The sequence below is a fragment of the Ixodes scapularis genome, unplaced genomic scaffold (genome assembly GCF_016920785.2).
Source record: "Ixodes scapularis isolate PalLabHiFi unplaced genomic scaffold, ASM1692078v2 PGA_scaffold7__128_contigs__length_106722199, whole genome shotgun sequence".
NCBI lineage: Eukaryota > Metazoa > Arthropoda > Arachnida > Ixodida > Ixodidae > Ixodes > Ixodes scapularis.
Window position 1 is genome coordinate 84,005,933 of NW_024609882.1, and position 18,573 is coordinate 84,024,505.

Genomic DNA, 18,573 nt, shown 5'->3' on the forward strand with positions numbered 1-18,573 from the left:
CCAGGAGGCGGCGGCGTCTCATGGGCGTGTTGCTGGTGCTTCTTACTGGATGGTGCTACCGAGGGAAAAGTGGTCGTGCTTGGGAAAGGCAAGTATGGCCGCCGTAAGTATAGATATTGTTTTTACCTTTGCTCGAACCCACCTTTAAGAAATGCACAGTTCGCATGTGTGCATCTCTCAATGCTTCTACAGTCGGCTGTTAATATTTGGAGTGCTCCAACTCTGTCAGCGCTAGTTTCTCTAGATTATGCAAATGGGATGCAACACTAAACCACATATGCTCTCGCAACAAACAGTGCTCTGCTGAAGCACGCACTGTGGAATCTACTCTGGCTTTATAATGCAGCACAAAATAGTTGACGCCAAGTATAGCTACTTTTGTGACTCCGTTTTACCAAAAGCTCTGCCGAAATAAACTTGCCACCTTATACGTAGTGCAAAAGAACCTCGCGTGCCTAACCTGGAGAAGGGCATTTTTTTCATAGGTAAATTTTTTCTTAAACCAATACCTTCAGCCTCCTTGAAATGTTAACATCATGTGACACTCAGAAGAACAGTAACCCCTTAATGTTGGCGAACCTTTCATTTTCGCGGCCTTTAATTTTGCGGAATTCAGTGGCTGCGATTATGTCCTCTGTGACCGATTCGAGAAGAAATAGGGGCTACCAAGATAAGGGGGTTTTACTGTCCATCGGAGGAGAGAGGAAGTCACCTTTGTTTGTATGCAAGAGTAAAACCAACAACAACAATCATGGTGCCGACACTTTGTGAGCCTATCTGTGTCTATTGAATGATATCAATTTTGTTTTTGTTCGTTAAAAATTGTTGCCTGTCCACTGTGGGATGTCGTCTTCAACACGAGCAGTGGTTTTCCTCTGAAGCAGGCAGCATGGACGCGTGCCGCAGCACAACATAGTTTATTTGCAGGTGGTACCGCAGTTTGAAGGATGGTTCGCACAATATGGGGGAATCGCAATTCAATGTTCTACCTCGGGCGTAGACAAGATTTGCTCATTCTAAATCATTTTGTCTACAAATCGGGAACTTGCAACGAATGTACCCGCATGGTTGGAAGGGCCAGACAAGCCTTGCGAGCGCTTCGTTTTCTAGCCTCTCAGTCCTGAACCTACTCACGCACCACATGTGTAGATGTTCCGGTACGTGGGAGCACTTATTTGGAAAATGGTGAATGGCAACTGTTGTTATCTTTAAGGTGGACTGCATATTTGCAGTACTTTTCCTCACTTAAAAATATGTCTTACTAAAAATATGTAGTATAGCCGATGACAAAAAGAGAATGGCTGGGCGTCCTCCAGCACATGCTTGTGCTTTTCACCCCGCTTTAGACAGATGTGCTCGCTCCAGGCTCATCAGGCGCTGAAACGTCATCGAAGGTAGCAGACGGGCTGGAGGTCGAACAACGGAGACTTCTCCCTGCCTTTCTGATGGTGTCAGTGAGCATGTACTTCTATACTCTAATTTAGCTTAACCTGCACAGAGCTGAGTAGAATAGGCTTGGCAAGTGCCCTTATTGCATATGCATTTGTACAGCTGAGGCACTTTCTAAATCAAGAACATTGTGTACCTTACCTTCAAAAACACATCATTTTGGGGGTGCAAAAGGAATTCTAAGGCATATTTTTGTTTCTATTGTCCTATTACGCATAGACTCCTTCAACTTAATGCGGAGTCGACCCAGCCTCTTGAAAAATTTATAGCTTGCCAGGTAATTGTTTTGCATTTAGTTGATATATCAGTATTCAGTTAGGTATCCCAAGTCATTAGTCGTTGAGGTGGAGTCTCTCTGTAAGTCAGTCATGTTTAACAGTCATAGAAATGCTTGTCAAATAATGGCACTGTCGAGGACATGTATTCAGCTCGAACAATCGCTGGGCACAAGCTGGTCGTGTGGTTACAGGCAGCAAACATCCCGGTTGGAACGTCCTATTTCGCAATGTATCTGCAGACTAGGTGAGGGCCCCACTCATAAACGTCAATACTTTTAGTCTCTTTAAGCTGGACCACTTTTAAAACTACAAGCCTTTGCAGCAAAAACAGCATGACGCATGATTATAAGCTCGACGTACCATGGCGTCCAACTAGAAGGTCACATGGCTTGCTTTGTGCACTGAATTTGCAAGGATGGCTTGAAGCTTCTGTCGTGGTTAACTTTAAGCTGAGATAGTTTAAAATAATGCTCTCAGTTTTTAGTGTTGCCCGGCATGGTTAACAAGTTGGTGATATAGCACTGCATTGAAAAGTCTGTGCATTCATGACTGTATCACCTTATGAATGCAAGCTACCTATTAAACTCTTCGTTTTTCAGAGAAATGAAATGCACTTTGCTTCCAATTGTACCCGCTTCTGTAACTTCATGGTATGAAGCACCTTATTGCTGCAAGCTCTGACCGATCTTGTTCTGTGGTCTGCGCAGGCCCATATGAGGGAGTCACTCCGAGAGCCTCACCAGAGTTTCCTGCCCGTGGTCGTTCTAAATGTTTTTGTTGTAGGTATGCATCCTTTCTGTCTTTCCCTTAATTGTACTCAAACGTCTTCTTTTCATTGTCGCCGATTTGCCTCAAAATTGGTTAAGCACACAAATGCACGCTGTACAACTGTATTGTACATACTTTTTCCAAGGTAACTTTTCTTTGCCAAAGTTACAGATTTTTTTATGAAGGTTAGTCTTTTTTGTTTTTATTTTCAAATTTATGTGAGTTTCCATGGGCAACACTAAAACGTTATGCCAGAAGCAAGGACAAGTTCACTGCTCTAATTTGTTCTCAACTGATTGCAAGAAATTTCGTCAATGTCGTGAAACCTCCTTCCAGCGCTTGCTTTGCAGCATAAAAAAAAATTATACATAGGACATACTCTGTTTCTTAAACTGCTTGCTCATTCTGCAGGTCTGCCTGCCATAGATGTCGTGCTACTGGAGTGCAGGCGAATTCGATTGCTGGTTTTGCCATTGCTTTTTTTTTTTTTTTTTAGACGTTGTCTTGTCTTAGTAGTTCTTGTAAATTTGGAGATTTTCCTAAAAAGCAAGCCGGGAAGAATATTTAGTTTCGTTAGGAAGCTGAAAATAATGATTTAGTACCCCTTTGTCAGTAAAATAGATACTGTGTGCCGCTGTTAGTGTCAAGCCGAGATCCACGCTTTTTTGGCATTTTGCTCAGAGTGGTACCCATTCTTATTCGTTAGCCTCTTGGTGTGCCAACTAAACTCTTTGTATACAGACACCTGCCCTCTGCTGGTACACTCTACCCTCATGTTCAGCGAGTGTATGAACCGGAGTTGTATCCACAGTCGACACTCGCTGAGCACGAGGGTAGGAAAATCTTTCCATTGCAGCAGAGCCATATATGGGGAGAGTCTGGCAGTCTATGATTTCGCTGCCGTAACGTCTCCCTTCCGAGTGAGCTGATCAGCCCGTGGCACAGAGCAAGAGGCGTGAGCGCATGCGCGTGAACTCTAGGCTGCTCCCAGCTGAACGGGGAGGGCCGCCATTTTCATTCATTCGCCCGGCATGGGATCGATATTCAAATTTCGGTTCTTTCCCTTTATTTGGCAGGCTCTGGCAATAAAATGATATAGTGTTATTCCTCGGTGGCTTAAAAACCTAAAGAAAGAAGTTCCTCCATGTTTGAATGCACTTTTATTTAGGCAAAAAAAAATAAATAAGCCCGTAGCAGACGACGCGTAGCCTCAACAGTGCTCCGTGCAGACAGCTTTGCGTCAAAATGGTGGTCGTCTCCTCTTTCTTTCTCTGCTGCCTTCTCTCTCCCTCCTTCGGCGTTCTCCTCCCTTTCCTCCTCTCCGGCGCCTTCGTTGCCACACCCGCTGGCTAAACTCTCCCACTATACGGCTTTGCATTGCAGTAGTAGTTTTATTTGTAGTCTTTACAGTTGAATGTGAATATTTGACAGAAGTCTCAGGTTGGGGCGAAAGGGGGTTAAATGAATGCATTTGATCATTCACCTAAATTCGGTACCCATCATTTTAACGCCTACGTAGCTTTGTCCTGGGGGGTGACTATGACTAAAAGAAGAGGATCTATGTGCTGATCACGAAAGAATATGCTAGCCATTCTAATGTAGCTCTGCCAAGTACTTGATTGTGATTTGTTTTTATTTTCAGCTACTTGGGTGCCTCAAGATCTGGAGATCCTAGTGGCCACAAGCTTGGACTCAATCTTTTTCTGTGGTCTGGGCAGGACCATGGGGGAGGTAATCCCAGCAACAAGAGCATTGCAGTATCTCCCTGGCTGTGACTTTCGGTCTGCGTCACGACACGGGAGTCCTCGTGCCACCAGGTGTTAGGTATGCCACTTGAAATAAGCATTTTTCTTACCTATTAATAGAACAGCAAAAGCACTACTAAGCCTAAAATGCAAAAAAACATATTCAAATCTTGGGTTGGATGAAATTCCAATTACAAAAAGGAGTCTGCAGACATGATTAACATGTGAACTTAAAGCCCGCGGATGTAGGTTCGACGGTGTCACAGAAATAACTTCCCGCAGATCGCCTTGCTCGTGCTATACCCAAACAAATTCTTAAAATAATCATTGTGTTTCGTTGGTGTCATCAATCTTATGTCCCTACCACACTCACCAGTCGGGACATGTGAAATATAAAAAAACAGGAACTTGCACATTGTCAGCTCTGCAAAGATTTATATAGTAAACAGAGCATAGCACGTTCAGCTTAAGAAAAAAATTCAGTGCAGGCCTATATTCATGGTTCACATATGTGTAATTGCTCTTTATAATGAAGTGAAAACTGCTTAAGTTGTGGCCCACTACAGGCTTTCTATAAGTGTTAAAAAGTGCGGTAGAAAATATGATTGCGCTTGGAAGACGGGGACATAGGAAGGACAGACACAACAGAGCGCTAACTTTCAAGTGATTTAATTCAAGAACCTCAGCGTAGAAACGGACTGTGTCACCGCACCACATCTCAACCAATCCGTGGCCCTGCCACGGACCGCAAGTACGCCAACTCCTTATCCGCCAAGTCAATTGACGCCACACTGACACAACTTGTGCCGGAACTATTTATAGTGTCAGCCTCCATAATCTCGCTAACAGTCCTATCTTTGTGCCTCTCAAGAACAATAGACGAAGCAAATAATGGTTTGCACCCGCAGTCATGACAGTGACACGACAGATCATGACTGCGAGTGCAAACCATTATTTGCTCAGTCTACTGTTCTTGCTAGGCACAAAGATATGACTGTTAGAGAGATTATGGAGGCTGATGCTATAAATAGTTCCGGCACGTGTTGTGTCAGTGTGGCGTCAATTGACTTGGCGGATAAGGAGTTGGCGTACTTGCGGTCCGTGGCAGGGCCACGGATTGGTTGAGATGTGGTGCGGTGACGCAGTGTGTTTCTACGCCGAGGTTCTTGAATTAAATCAGTTGAAAGTTAGCACTCTGTGGTGTCTGTCCTTCCTATGTCCCCGTCTTCAAAGCACAATCATGTTTTCTAACGTACCGTACCAACTTGCCCAACAATCAGCACTTGCTAAAAAGTGCTATTGTGTTTTAAGCAGCTCGCACCAAATATTTTCTTGAAATACATAGGTTCATGGAAATTATTATGTAGATGTTGGCAGACAGTCATGGTGAGGCCAATCTTTAATGCCAAGTGGTCCTCTTATTCAGAGTTAATTGAGTTTGTAAATATTGTAGGTCGCAAATTAAATTTTTATGGTACGCAATGGGCACAATCATCCGTAATGACTAGCTCTACCTAGGGGAACTTCATACGTTTACTACGGCAAGATGGTTTCGAAAAACAAAGTATTTAGTTTATTCAACTCCTGCACTAACCTTGACTTTAGAAACTTTTTATATTCTTTGCGATGCTGAGATAAGGTTCTGGAAATAGTTTTTCTAGAACTACTCTAGATATTTCCAGTTCATCATTTTTCTCGCAAAGCATTCGAGAGAGCCAAACCCTGTAATGTACGGAGGGAACTCACAGAATGATGCGACTGACAGTTTGGAACATTCGGCACTGCAACAGTAATAATGACATGTCACTTACGTAATGTTCATTATCGCAGATCAAACTGCTTTTTCCGTCTACACTCATTTTCAGTAGACTCCTTCAGCGAACTCCCACCTGAGACTGCAGCGCTGGGTTCTGCAAAGTAATTTGAATGAATATAGATGCAACAGGTTTCTTTGAGCGTGCGTCTAACACATATTCTTCATATTGAATCTGCTTACTGTATTCATGTCCATGTCCATAATTCCACATTCCAGCTTATTTTTATTTTCACATTTGAGTTTTCTTCAGTACTTTTCTCAACATGTGTGCTTGCTGAGCCGTACTCAAGTCCATACATCTTGTCTTTCGCTATTACATTAATATATAAAACTGTTGATGCCGAGTGAGAATTCAAGGTACCGAATCTGTCGTGCGAGCTAAATAAGAACCGATAAAGAGCTCTACAAAGGAAATTTTGTTAAAGGATGCTGTATGGGCATTAGAATAGCACATGCCATGCTAAAAAAAATACAAATTCTTGTTAGGTATGCGAGGATGACAGTGCTGTGCTGTTTCTGATGTGTCACAAAAAAAAATCAGTGCCATACAGTGTTCCTTATGGAAGTACAAACTGTTGAATTCGAAGCCCAGAAGTTTTATTCAAGAATGTTCCTCAATACAAATGTATTTAAAGATCTGAGCCACTGACTCATACATGACTATGTGGCAAACATTAATTTTCATGTGGATTATAGTTTACAAGGCCTAGTCTGCATTGATTTATTGCATTCATGCTGAAACTGGGAGGGGTTCCCTGGGTATGAATAAAGAGATAAACATTTCTTGAAATCAAAACATTTGAGAACGGACAAAAGGAAGGATCTGAGAACGGTATCTTAGATTCTCTTCTTTTTCTTACAGTATCTCTAATGTTCACTTTATTTCACCTGATGCATTTAGTTTTTAGCGCAGCTCTTAGCACCCGTTTCCGCGTTTCGCGGCGTCGCTGTTGGCGTAACCACCCAACTAAACTTGGCAGGAAATTGAATTAACGTTGTGGTCATGTGACGTTAATATTTCCGCTAAGTCTAGCTGAGAAACTGAATTTTTTTATGGATGACGTGACACGGTCATGCGACGTCATTTTCCCCGCTACTTTTAGCGGAAAAACTGCATTTGTGTTGAGGTCATGTGACATCAATTTCTGCGCTAAATTTAGTGGGAAACTTAACCAGCTAAATTTAGTGGGGAAATTTTCCCGCTAAATTCAGGGAAGTTTCCTGCTAAATGGGAGGGAGCAGAAGAGGAGGAGGGGAGGGGGAGGAGGGGCATACCTTCCCATCCTCCTCTTCAAGATCTGTGCTCTAATTTCACGTTACAGAGAATTGTAAACGTCTCATATTTCATCTCATGTTTATTCAACTTTTATATTGCAGGTGCGCTCACAGCACAAATCTGGGTTGTGCTGATCCTCTACGCACAAGTTAGGAACTCCTGAGTGGCAAGAGTGGGAGTTTGGTCTGACAGCTCAAGGGACACCATTGTTCAGTATTGAATTTTTAATAATCTTCTTTTAAGCAAAGTTAAGCTTTGCTGCATGCAGTTCTTGTAAAAATAAATACCTGCAACCAAATTTACCAGGTCACGACATTTCGCCTCTGCTCTTAGTGGTCCTGGTGAGCCTCGGATAAGAGCTTACTGGTGTGCAAACACCATGCTTGTTTGAAACCACTCATTGATGTAGAGACTCGCTGACATCCAGCATTCCAATGAAACGCTGGATGTCCACAAGTCTTTCTTGAACAATGCAAGCGGGGAAGGAACCATACAATCGTATCGTATTGGGGGACATTCTACAGAGTTTTTTTTCTATGTTTTACAGATTTTTTTTTTAAAAAGCCGTAAAAGCTACATTTACGCGGTCTGTGCACATGAGTTATATGGCCAGGGCGGCATAGTATAAAAGGCTAATTTGTAATGATCCGTCGGCTTATTACAGAGATATGCCAGACTTCTTTCAGAAAACTAGATGGAGGTTCATTCTAGCGTAGTTTTATCCCGCGAATCTGAATATCCCGTTCGTTTTCCTCAAAGATATAACTAAACGTGAGAAAACACAAAAAACATCCCACCAACAGTGACATCGTAAGAAGACCTTTCGGCCGCCAAGCGTGTGTCGCTTAAGGGCCGCGCGTCCAATCGCAAGTTTTCTAGGTATATTCTCCGGGACTGGCACCAGTCGTGACACATTTTTCTGCCCTTTTAAAAAATAGCACGTGCGTGCATAGCTTTGATAGGCGCTGAAGATGCGTGAACAAAGATTTTGAAAGCTGCTGTTGTGACGTCGCTCTCTAGGGAGGTGCTTTCACAGCGCTTTAAAAATGACTATGCAGCCTTGATTAATTAAATTAGCAAATAATTTTGATATTTGAGATTCTCGAGGTCGAATGAAGAAGATTTAAAAGTGTTTTCTCAAATACAAAACTGCTTCAGCCTCTCTCTAAGTATAGTAAGTTCGTGAAATTTTTAATCAGTGAAAATAGACCCATGGTTCCAATTAGAAACCTGCTAAGCATCATCAAAACACACTAAATCAATTTTCTTTGTAAAGATAGACGAGTAGCATTATATGGCGTTATAAAAAAATGGTCAATTTGGACGCATTTCCAGACTTCGGTTTCTTACCAGAGCGCATCTTTGCACCTGCAGTCCAGCTGCCCGGTGACCGCAGTGCGAAGCCGCCCCCTCGCCTCCCTCGTAGGATGAAGGGAAGCAAGGCGCATGTGTGTTGCGTGTCTATGCCCCTGGGGAACAGGACCGTGGGCGCAGAGATGAGCTCTGATAAGAAACTGAAACCTAGAAACTCGTCCAAATAAAGCTTTTTACAGAATGCATAAAACGCTACCCCTGAATTATATCCTTCTAAAAAAAACTTGATTTTGTGGTTTTCAATGATTCAGCAAGTTTCTAATTGAAACCATATTTTCATTTTCACTAATTAAAAAGTTGATTAACAAATTGTATTTAATTATCTGACTGATCGTTACGACTAGGTCCCTATACTACGTACGCCTGGCCGTATAACTCGCCTGCACAAACCGCATTAATATAGCTTTCACGACCTTTCTAAACATATATGTAAAGCTTGAAACTAAATCGCCCTGTACAACAGTGAAAAGGCGAAACCAACACGCTGGAGCCATATGGCTCCACCATGCTGGTATCGCCTTTTTGCTGGTATAGGATGTCCCATATTACGTTATGCATGTATGGTTCCGTCCGCCTACATGGTTCCGCCTATATCCACTACGCTGGTATAGGATGTCCCATAATACGACACGCTTGTATGGTTCCGCCAACCTGTATCGTTCCGCCTTATTCCACTATACTGGAGCCGCCTTTTTCGCTTGTATAGGATGTCCCATATTACGGTTACGCTGGTATGAGCCTTTTCCGGCATCTTTCCATCATCGAGATTTTCCAACAGGGCTCACCGGCATCCGCATCGTCATCGTCATCATCACTGATGACGTAATCAGTGACGTCACTGATGACGTCACCGGCATCCGCATCGTCATCATCATCATCACGGATGACGTCATCAGTGACGTCACTGATGACGTCAACGACATCCGCCTCGTCATCGTCATCATCGCTGATGACGTCATCGGAGTACGCATCGTCATCGTCACTGATGACATCATCGGCATCGTCACGTGACCCCCAAGGTCATGTGACTCCCCCATGTCACTTCACCCACCCCAGTACCCTTCCCTCCTCCTCAAGAGGTGCGCTCTAATTCGGTGTTAGAGGGAGTTGTAAACGCCTTTCACTTTTTTTTTACTTACTGAGGTGTTGATCCAGAGACCATTCTTTTTTTTTTCCTGTGCGGATAAGCAACGACTTTCTCGTGATGCCGATTTTTTTACTTTTTGGTATTTTGTACTCAAAACGAGTACTTTTGTGACCCCCACACGTTAATACGAACGGCTCCATGATTTTATGATCACAAGTCTTTTTTTCTGAGTGCTTAAAGTTTTCTGTTTGGATTGTTTGTTAACTGGCTTGGACATGTCAACTCTATCCGATTTCGAGAGCCTTAGGCTCCAGTTTGAGCCACGACTGAGACTTGGTCAGCAGTGCAGTGTTTAATTTACGATTTTGTTTTCTGCTACACGTTGTGGCATGTAATTTGGCCGAATTAGGTGTGTCTATGTTTATTTTTTTAATCACTGATTTGGTTTATTTCTGTAGCTTTTATTATCAGTTCATCGCTTGGATTAGAACAGCCCTTAAAACGTCATGTAGTGAAATATTTTGACACGTGACTTTTTTTTATGACACTTAGTGCTATTTGTTCCACTACGTCTTCGATTTAGTCACACAACCTTTTGCTGACTTCCATGAACATGTGTTGTGCGTTAGAAATGCCTATCCCTTATGAATAAATATTATTATTATTATTAGTAGTAGTAGTAGTATTCTTATTATTGAGAGATATGCGAGTAAAGTAAAAAATATGGAACTTTCTTTTAAATTTTTTGTTGCATTGAAAACACAAATCAAAGATGCGATGCACCATAGTAATAAGACAGACTATACAAAAAATAGATTTTACAGAAGCTTCATGGCAGTGACATGCCTCCATGAAACAAATAAAAACCTCGACGATTACATAAAAATACACTTGTCATCGACCATTGGAAGAGAGGGCGTTGTTGTATTGTGCACATTACACAGATATCATCCATTACATTGCACTATACATCCTTAATTAAAAAGGTTAGGTACTCTCGCAGGGTCGATAAAAATTTCCACTCATTTTTTTTTTGGTGCAGATACCAGCGATTTAGAGGTGGGTAGATATTTCAACCTTCTCGATTCATTCCCCTTGAAGCCGAATGCGCTTGCATTACAGGTTTGGCAGCATTCTATGTGCGGCTGATGCCACTTTTAAGTTGTGCGTTACACCCACGCCTGAGAAGCTTCTTCCGGCTCATCAGTGACACAGGGGCGCCAAGTCGGGTCATATCCTAGAGGAACCAAATGGCATCACCCCATCGGCCCCCGGCAAATCACGACTTTTCGTGAACGCACGCGACACCACATGAGCCGACCAGTGTTGCGGAGTTGCCACTCCGGAGTTGGAATGATGCCGGAATCAATCCACATTTTCGCGACCCCGGAATGGAATGGGAATGGAGTGGCGGCAACGTTCAGGGGAATGGAAGGGGAATGGAATATAGACGCATTTCGCCCAAATGGAATGGGGCCACGTTCTTTATATTTTTTTTATAATGTTTTTTTTTTCTTTTTTTTTTACGTTTAGCTATACCGAGCCAGCCAGGGAATCGGTTGTTCAGAAATGAAATGAGCGGGAAACTGCGAACCCGTGTGCCCTAACAGACTTATACGCAAAAAAATGCAATACAAAAAACAAGCATCAAAGCAAAGAACAGAGGGGGAGGGGGGGGGGGGGCGGCGGTGGCGTCTTTCACCTGTGAAGTTCAACACGCATCCGAATGCGTCTGCGCCTCTAATATTGCACGAATCAAGGGTACGCCATCAGCCAACGTGAACGTGACCCGCTGCTCTGGTGATCCGACACCCAGGAAGGAGGCCAGACGTAGCCTCGCTGTGCGGACCCAGACTTCGTACACCTGCGAGTCGTCTCGAACGCACTGTTTCTCGGAAAGCTGGCATCTGTGCCGGCCATCTCAGGTTGCAATAAACGAGGTGTCTGATTGATACTAGGCGAAACTTGAAGATTGCCATTCATGCGTTGGAAGTGGAGAGTCGGCAGGAAGGACCGTCACAATAGGGATGCCACCGTATCGATTTTTCAACCGTAACAGAAGATGGGACATGTGCCTCAGGGTACTTCAGGTGGTCCACTTTCTCGAAAATTCCAAATGCAACAGCCTGCATGGTCTTCAACGAGGTCACCTACAACGAAAGTACGTATTGTCCTTTCATAAAGCAGCGTGGGTAAAGATTCATGTTCAATGCAACACCTACAGATTCAAGAATACTAGTTCATCCCACGTGAGGTCATGTGATCAGTGCTGACAGGGGCGCCCTTATTGGACAGGGAAGTGATGATGTTTTGATGAAATTTATTTAGGGGTTGAAGTCTTTTCGGATGACTGGTCAGTCAGACAGGATGCCAGGGAAGCGTCCGCGATCAATCCTTGATGGAACGTTTTTTAAACCCATTGGGGAGTCTTCGTCCGGAACCACTACCTTGCAGGCAAAGTGCCCAGCCTGCGGGAAACTAATTTCGGGACCAAAAAAAAAAAAAATCCGCTTGAAACTTAAAGCCTCATCTCAGTTGGCGTCTCAAAAAATTTGAAAAATGTATTGCATTATCAGTATTTAAATTTCTACCCTCCCTAAAATGTGTTCTTGTATTAGTATTTCCAAAGACTTTTTGTTTCTTTTTTTAAAAAAGTATTTCCGATACGTATCGCGATACATTTTTACAGATATATTTGAGACTTAGGTATCAGTATCTTAGCAACTATTTTCATCTATCCCAGTATTTGTATTTCCTAATAGATTTTTTTTTAATATTTCTGCCGAACCCTGCAACGTAGTGCAACTGTCAAGTGACACTTTTACCGTTTAGGAATTAGAGGAATGGAGTGGAACGATTCAGCCATTCCAGGAGTGGGAGTAGGCCCAGTGTCCACGTTCCTAGGAGTTGAAAGGAATGGTATTGTTGAAAACTCTAATTCCCCGGAATGGAATTGGAATGGAATGGGGGTGCCCATTCCGCAACACTGGAGCCGATGCCTCATTGAATTCAACTGTTTTTTTTTTGTGACGGAACATTTTGCAGGCATTGATAAGTTGGAAGCAGCTGCACGAACATAGGTGTGTATCACTACGAAAAGGTTTTACCGGCAGGCAACTAAAAAACTGCTGCACTGATGGCGCACGTGCTTTCGGCTACAATGGGAATATATCGCGAAAGTTGTCATATCTACCTATATGTAACATGCCGGTATCGTCAGCGAAATAACAAGATCACTATAACACGCCCCTTGTGCAAACTCATATTGCACTTTGAATTATGTTTACAATGAATACTGCTTACATTGGGTTTCATTTAAACCACAGAGGAAATCTGAAAAGAAGGGTCAAACTGCTGGCCCTTTTCTTTGCACCCTTTTTGTTCACTCGTGTCAGTGTTGTTGATTTTTTACTTTGTGTGAACATTGCTCTACTTGCATAGTATACTAAACAAACAGTTCACACAACAGTATAACACATGAGAGAATGTCTTCTATCTCTGTGTTATCAATAGAGTGACATAAATCAGGAAAACTATTTTACATCAGTTGTATCTTTTGAACAGTACATTGAGCTGGAAGACGTGCTGGCCTCACTCAAACTGGAAGGACGTTGAAAAAGCAAACTACGATGCAGTGACGCCTGTGTTTGTGAAAAAACTTCCTGCTGCGTACAAACCCTATCTACGAACGAGCCAAGTTCGACAGCCGTAAACAAATCGCAAACGAAAGTGCCGACGACTTTGTCGAGGACTTGTTTAAGATGACCCAAACGTGAAACTACAGGAACTTAAAAGAACAGCTAATAAGAAATAAATTTCTAGTGCAACTGAAGAATGTCTTGTTGACTGAAAAACACCAGCTCAACGCAGACCTGACACTACAGACCGCCATTTCCACCGCGCGCAGGTCAGAGACAGTGCAGCAGCAGCTAAGGGAATTGCGACCACTAGCGCAGTCGAACGCGACCGTCGGCGAGGTCCACACTTCTGCGTGAGGAGTCAAAAGCTTCAAGAAGCAACCGTTTCCCACCAGTAAATTGTACCAAGAAGTCCTCTTAGCATGGAAGAGGCGCGGCTCTACCACTCGCCCACAATCGCGCGCCAAGTGCCCAGCTGCTGACCAAATTGATAGCGGGTATGGCAAGAAAGGACACTTTACGTCAGTCTGCCTGTGAGCGAAAAGAACCGCTGAGAAGCACAAAGCCATGCTGCACTCAAGGAGGTCTACCGTCCTCCTGGACTCCGAAAGTTGAAGGCGCTGGCGGCAAGTGCAGACTAAATTTTCTTGATGAAATTTATGCTTACAAGTTCCGCCAACAATTGTTGGGGAAATGCGCGAGACACGCGCCAGGAGCGGGGGCTCGACTGCCATTCGCTTCAAAGGGCTGCTCATTTCAGTGCTCCGCCGACAAATGCTTCCAGGGCCGCTCGAGACACGGGCCTCGTGCACTGGCGCATTTGATGCAACTTAAGGCCTTGACCACGCTGTAAGATACACTCTTCAGGTGAGGACACGGCGGGACTGAATGCGCGGCGCGAGGAATCAGATAGTGTTCGTTCGACGGGCATCCAAAAGGCTGCATTATTCTGCGGCCACCGTTGCCGCGGCTGACAGTGTCGCCGGCGGCCAAACGGCGAAATTTTGTGAGAGCGAAAAAAGTGATCTCGTTGCCATGACACCCCGGTACACCGTGGTCCTTCTGCACGAGCGACAATCTCGCTGGAGCTCTGCGCGTGTGGAGCATGAGGGCTTCACGAGCCGTCTTTGCCGTGCCCACAGGTCGACGAGTCATCACCCGGCGCCGCTTGAAACAATAGTGAGAGAGAGAAAGACAGAGAGTGAAAAGCGAACTTTATCTGCACTGCGCGAGGAGCGCGCTGCCCTCACCTGAAGAGTATTATCTTACACCGTGGCCTTGACAGTGCGGCAACATTTGGACAACTCTTTCCGGCAATACGAGTAAATCATGCTAACGGCAACCCTGTCACATCGAGGCAGCAACAACAGTCAGACAACATGTTGCTGCCGCCCAGCCACCGTGTTGTCCGATTTGTTGTCCGACAGCCCTGTCCACTCTGCTGACGGCGATGACAACACCGGGGACACTCCGCCGTCTTGATTGTTTACCTTCGTTCGTGTGCGCCGCGGCGTCGCTGGAAATGTGAGCCTACAAAGTGCTAGTTCGTTCGAAATGCCGGAAATAACCAAGGTACCACATCAACCAGTGGCTGTTATTAGAAAACTTGACACGGGGAGTATTTTTCACCCGTTATATTATCAAAATGGTTTTCATTCGCCGACAAAGCAGATGGTCCTAAACAAGGAAAATGGGATCGCTTGTGTGTTCAAGATTTATGCCATCATATCAAGCATTTCTCCCCGCTTCTTTCTTTCATACAATTTGTGGGTCGCCTGTCAATTCCCGATCAGGCCGAGTTCTACTCGCACCGAGGAAGTCACACAAGGAGCGCTATCATAGACAAACACTTTATGAATACTCAAATTGTGCCGTCGATGCTGTGGAAGGCCAAGGTTGCCCTGTGGTCCGGGTCTTCCCTGGGCTCGTTCAGCACCGCCTCCTTCGTTCGTCACAGCCCTTCGAACTCTGTCCACGCGCCCCTACCACGAGCGTCCCTTTTTCTTCTTCCTCGCCGCTCACGGAACCGTCCATCCACGTTCAGCGTGGCTCGTTGTCTCCCACACTCCCCTCCCCTCAAGCCTCAAACTCCGGGGGGGTCCGGAGCATCCGGAGTCCCTGGACCGAGTCACTGGACTCCAAGTCGACAATCTCCGCCTTGCTGGTGGCGGTGGACGTGCATCAGGTGATCGGTGAAATCCTGGTGGGGGGACTTGATGAGCTCTCGCTCCCGCCACAGGTCCGGGGTCAGGTAGCTGTACGTCTACTGGATGGAAAGGTAGGTGGTCTTGGCAAAGTTGCCCAGCGTGGCCGTCGAGACGCGGGCCGAGGTGTAGCAGTCCTCGATGCCCGCCATGTGCAGCAGCTTCTTGGGCACTGGGGCGGACACGATGCTTGTGCCGCGGGGCGCCGGATCAGCCGCATCAGCACGCTCCTTGCAGGGTACGGTGTGGCGCTTTCCGCTCTTGTTTCCCCAATAGCCGCTACGGACGGGGATGACGCACAGCTAGGCCAGGATGATGGCTTGAAGGATGGCCGTGGCCACCTCTTTGGAGCACTTGGCAGGACTGGCACCTCTTTGGAGCTCTTGGAGCACTGGCCGTTGAAGTCCCCAATGGCCACAAAGGCCTTGAGGCAGGAGCGCTGGCCGGCACGCGTCTGCTTCTGCACCGGCATAATCTTCAGCACCTCGTCCTTCAGCGTGTCCCTGGGACTCTCTTGTCCTCCGCGTCTCCGCCGCCCTGCCTTCGTTGACGTGGTCGACGTCGGGATTGCTCATCCTGTCTCTGCCAGCCAGGTTGACCACCCTGACGGTTGGTCCGTCTTGCTCCTTGCTAACCGGGTTGACCACCCTGTCGGTTGGTCTGGCCGTTCCCCCCTCCAATCGGGTTGACCACCCTGTCGGCTTGTCTGGCCATTCTCTTGCCGAACGGGTTGGCCACCCGGTGCGTTGGGCTGACTGGTCTTCTGCCGGAAGGGTTGACCACCCTTGGAGTTGGGCCGGCCTGCTCCGCCGGTATCCCGGGAAGTGGAAGGTCGCCTTCCCGGATGGCGCTGCCCATTCTGGTTCCTCCAGGGGGCATTTCTGGACAGAACAAGCTCTATTAACATCTTGCAAAGATTAGATCAAGTTCTAGGCCGCAGATTATAGCGCCGCGCAGAGCACCTATTGGATCTCTCACCGGCGGGTTCGCGCATTGTTTGCCTACCGCGCTTAGGCCGCGTTGCCGGTCGCGCGCTAGAGTCACGCGGAACGGAGGATTCCTCGTTTTGTTCTCGTTCATCGTCATCCCGATCACGAAGATGGTACTTTTTCAGGTCTGTGATGTGGAGCGGGCCAGACTCCTCGCTCGCATTTTCCTGAGCGAGCCTGTAGGTCGTGCCTTTACCACGTAGGGCCCTTCCCACTTCGGAGCAAGTGAGGCTGCAAATCCGCTCGCTGCATTGCTCAAAGGATGGGTTCTCCTGAGGACCAAGTCCACCATCTTGTACTCCAGGTGACGATGAGTCTTATCGTACTGGGCCGCCTGTTCGATCCTTGCTGCAACGAGGTTCTCTCTGGCGTCGTGCAACGCATTGGAAAGGCGAACTTTCAACTCCGCCGCGTATTTAGAGAGTGGGCGTTCTGTCGAACCTTGGTTATTTCGTAACCCGTTCTCCAGCGCAGCCGATAGCCCCTTACCCAAGTTTAGAAGCGGAGGCGTTAACTTAGTCGATCTGTTAACGGTCGTCCGGATTGCAAAGCCCATCTCGACAATGTGTTCGTCCCAGTCCCTGTGTCTCTCTGTTAGTGTGATCAGCATGCTCTTCAAGTTTCGGTTCACTCTCTCAGTGATATTAGCCTGAGGATGTTATGGTGTCGTCCTTTTGTGCTTTATGTTTAGCGCCAAGCAGGAGTCAGTGAACACTCTGCTGGTAAAATAGCTAGCATTATCGCTGATGAGACACGTGGGTGTACCGAAGCGCATGAAAGCTTCCAACAACCTCTCCCAGATGCGCTCCGAGACCAGCTTCCTCAGCGGGTGTAACTCCAGCCATTTTGATAAATGATCGGTTATTACCAATAAATACTGGTTCCCACGGGGACTTTTTGGAAGTGGGCCGATGATGTCGCAAGCAACCATCTCCCACGGGTAGTGACTCACTACAGGCTGCATCAGGCCTGGGGGCTTTCACCCTCGCGGCTTGGCTTTCTGGCAGGCTGGGCAGCTACGGGCGTATCGGAGTGTGTCCTGTCTCATCCCCGGCCAGGTTGCGACGCGACATAACTTTTGAAGAGTCTTGCTGCCGCTGCCATGACCAGCCAAAGTCGAGTCGTGGAAGTATCCGATAAACCGCCTCCGTAGCCTCCTAGGAATCACCACCCTGAACGGAGAGTCGTTCCCCTCCTCGTCGTCAATTGTTGGAATGTAGCGGAGCAATAAGCCGTCTTGACCCAGCAAATATGAATCAATATGTTCGTTAAATTGACCGCCAGCGTTCCCGGTGTTGCTTGCCATTTCAGAAATTTTCCCTAACACCCGCTGACGAAAACCATCTGCCTTTTGGGCCTCGACAAGCTCTTCCTTGCTCACCACTTCACCCCAAGCCACGATCCTCTGTTCCCTCGTGCGGCCTCCTAACACTGCGACGAGCTCCTGTTGCATCGATCCCTTCCCGCTGTCTCGCTTATGAGCGGCCGCGCGGGAAGCTTGTCTCTCGCAATCCCCTGGTTTCGTCTCCTCCTTCCAACCACTATTATGGGGCGCCCGAGAAAGTGCGTCTGTAACCTTATTGGTGGAGCCCTTTCGGTACTCGACAGTATAGGATCGGTACAAAGTGAGTGCCCACCGAGCTAACCTCCCTGCCGGCTCTTTCAACCTTTGAATCCAGGTGAGAGCGGCGTGGTCTGTCTGAATGACAAAGGTGGTCCCGTCTAAATACAGGTCGAATTTCTTTAGAGAAAACATGACGGCCAGCCCCTCCTTCTCCGTCACGCTGTAATTGCGTTCTGGCGGTGTGAGGGTTCGGCTGGCGAATGCCACCGGGCGCAGCCGTCCGTCATGTTCTTGCAATAACACCGCACTGACGCCGTAGTCGCTCGCGTCTGTCGGAAACGAGCGCATAACGGCGCCTAAGAGCGTAACCGTAAGGTCAAGTGAC

At 46.3% G+C, this 18,573-nt stretch overlaps 1 pseudogene; it reads right to left on the reverse strand.

Moving 5' to 3' along the window:
- Positions 1-14,559: 14,559 nt before the first annotated feature.
- Positions 14,560-16,128, reverse strand: LOC115312547 (annotated as a pseudogene).
- Between the last annotated feature and the right edge of the window lie 2,445 nt (positions 16,129-18,573).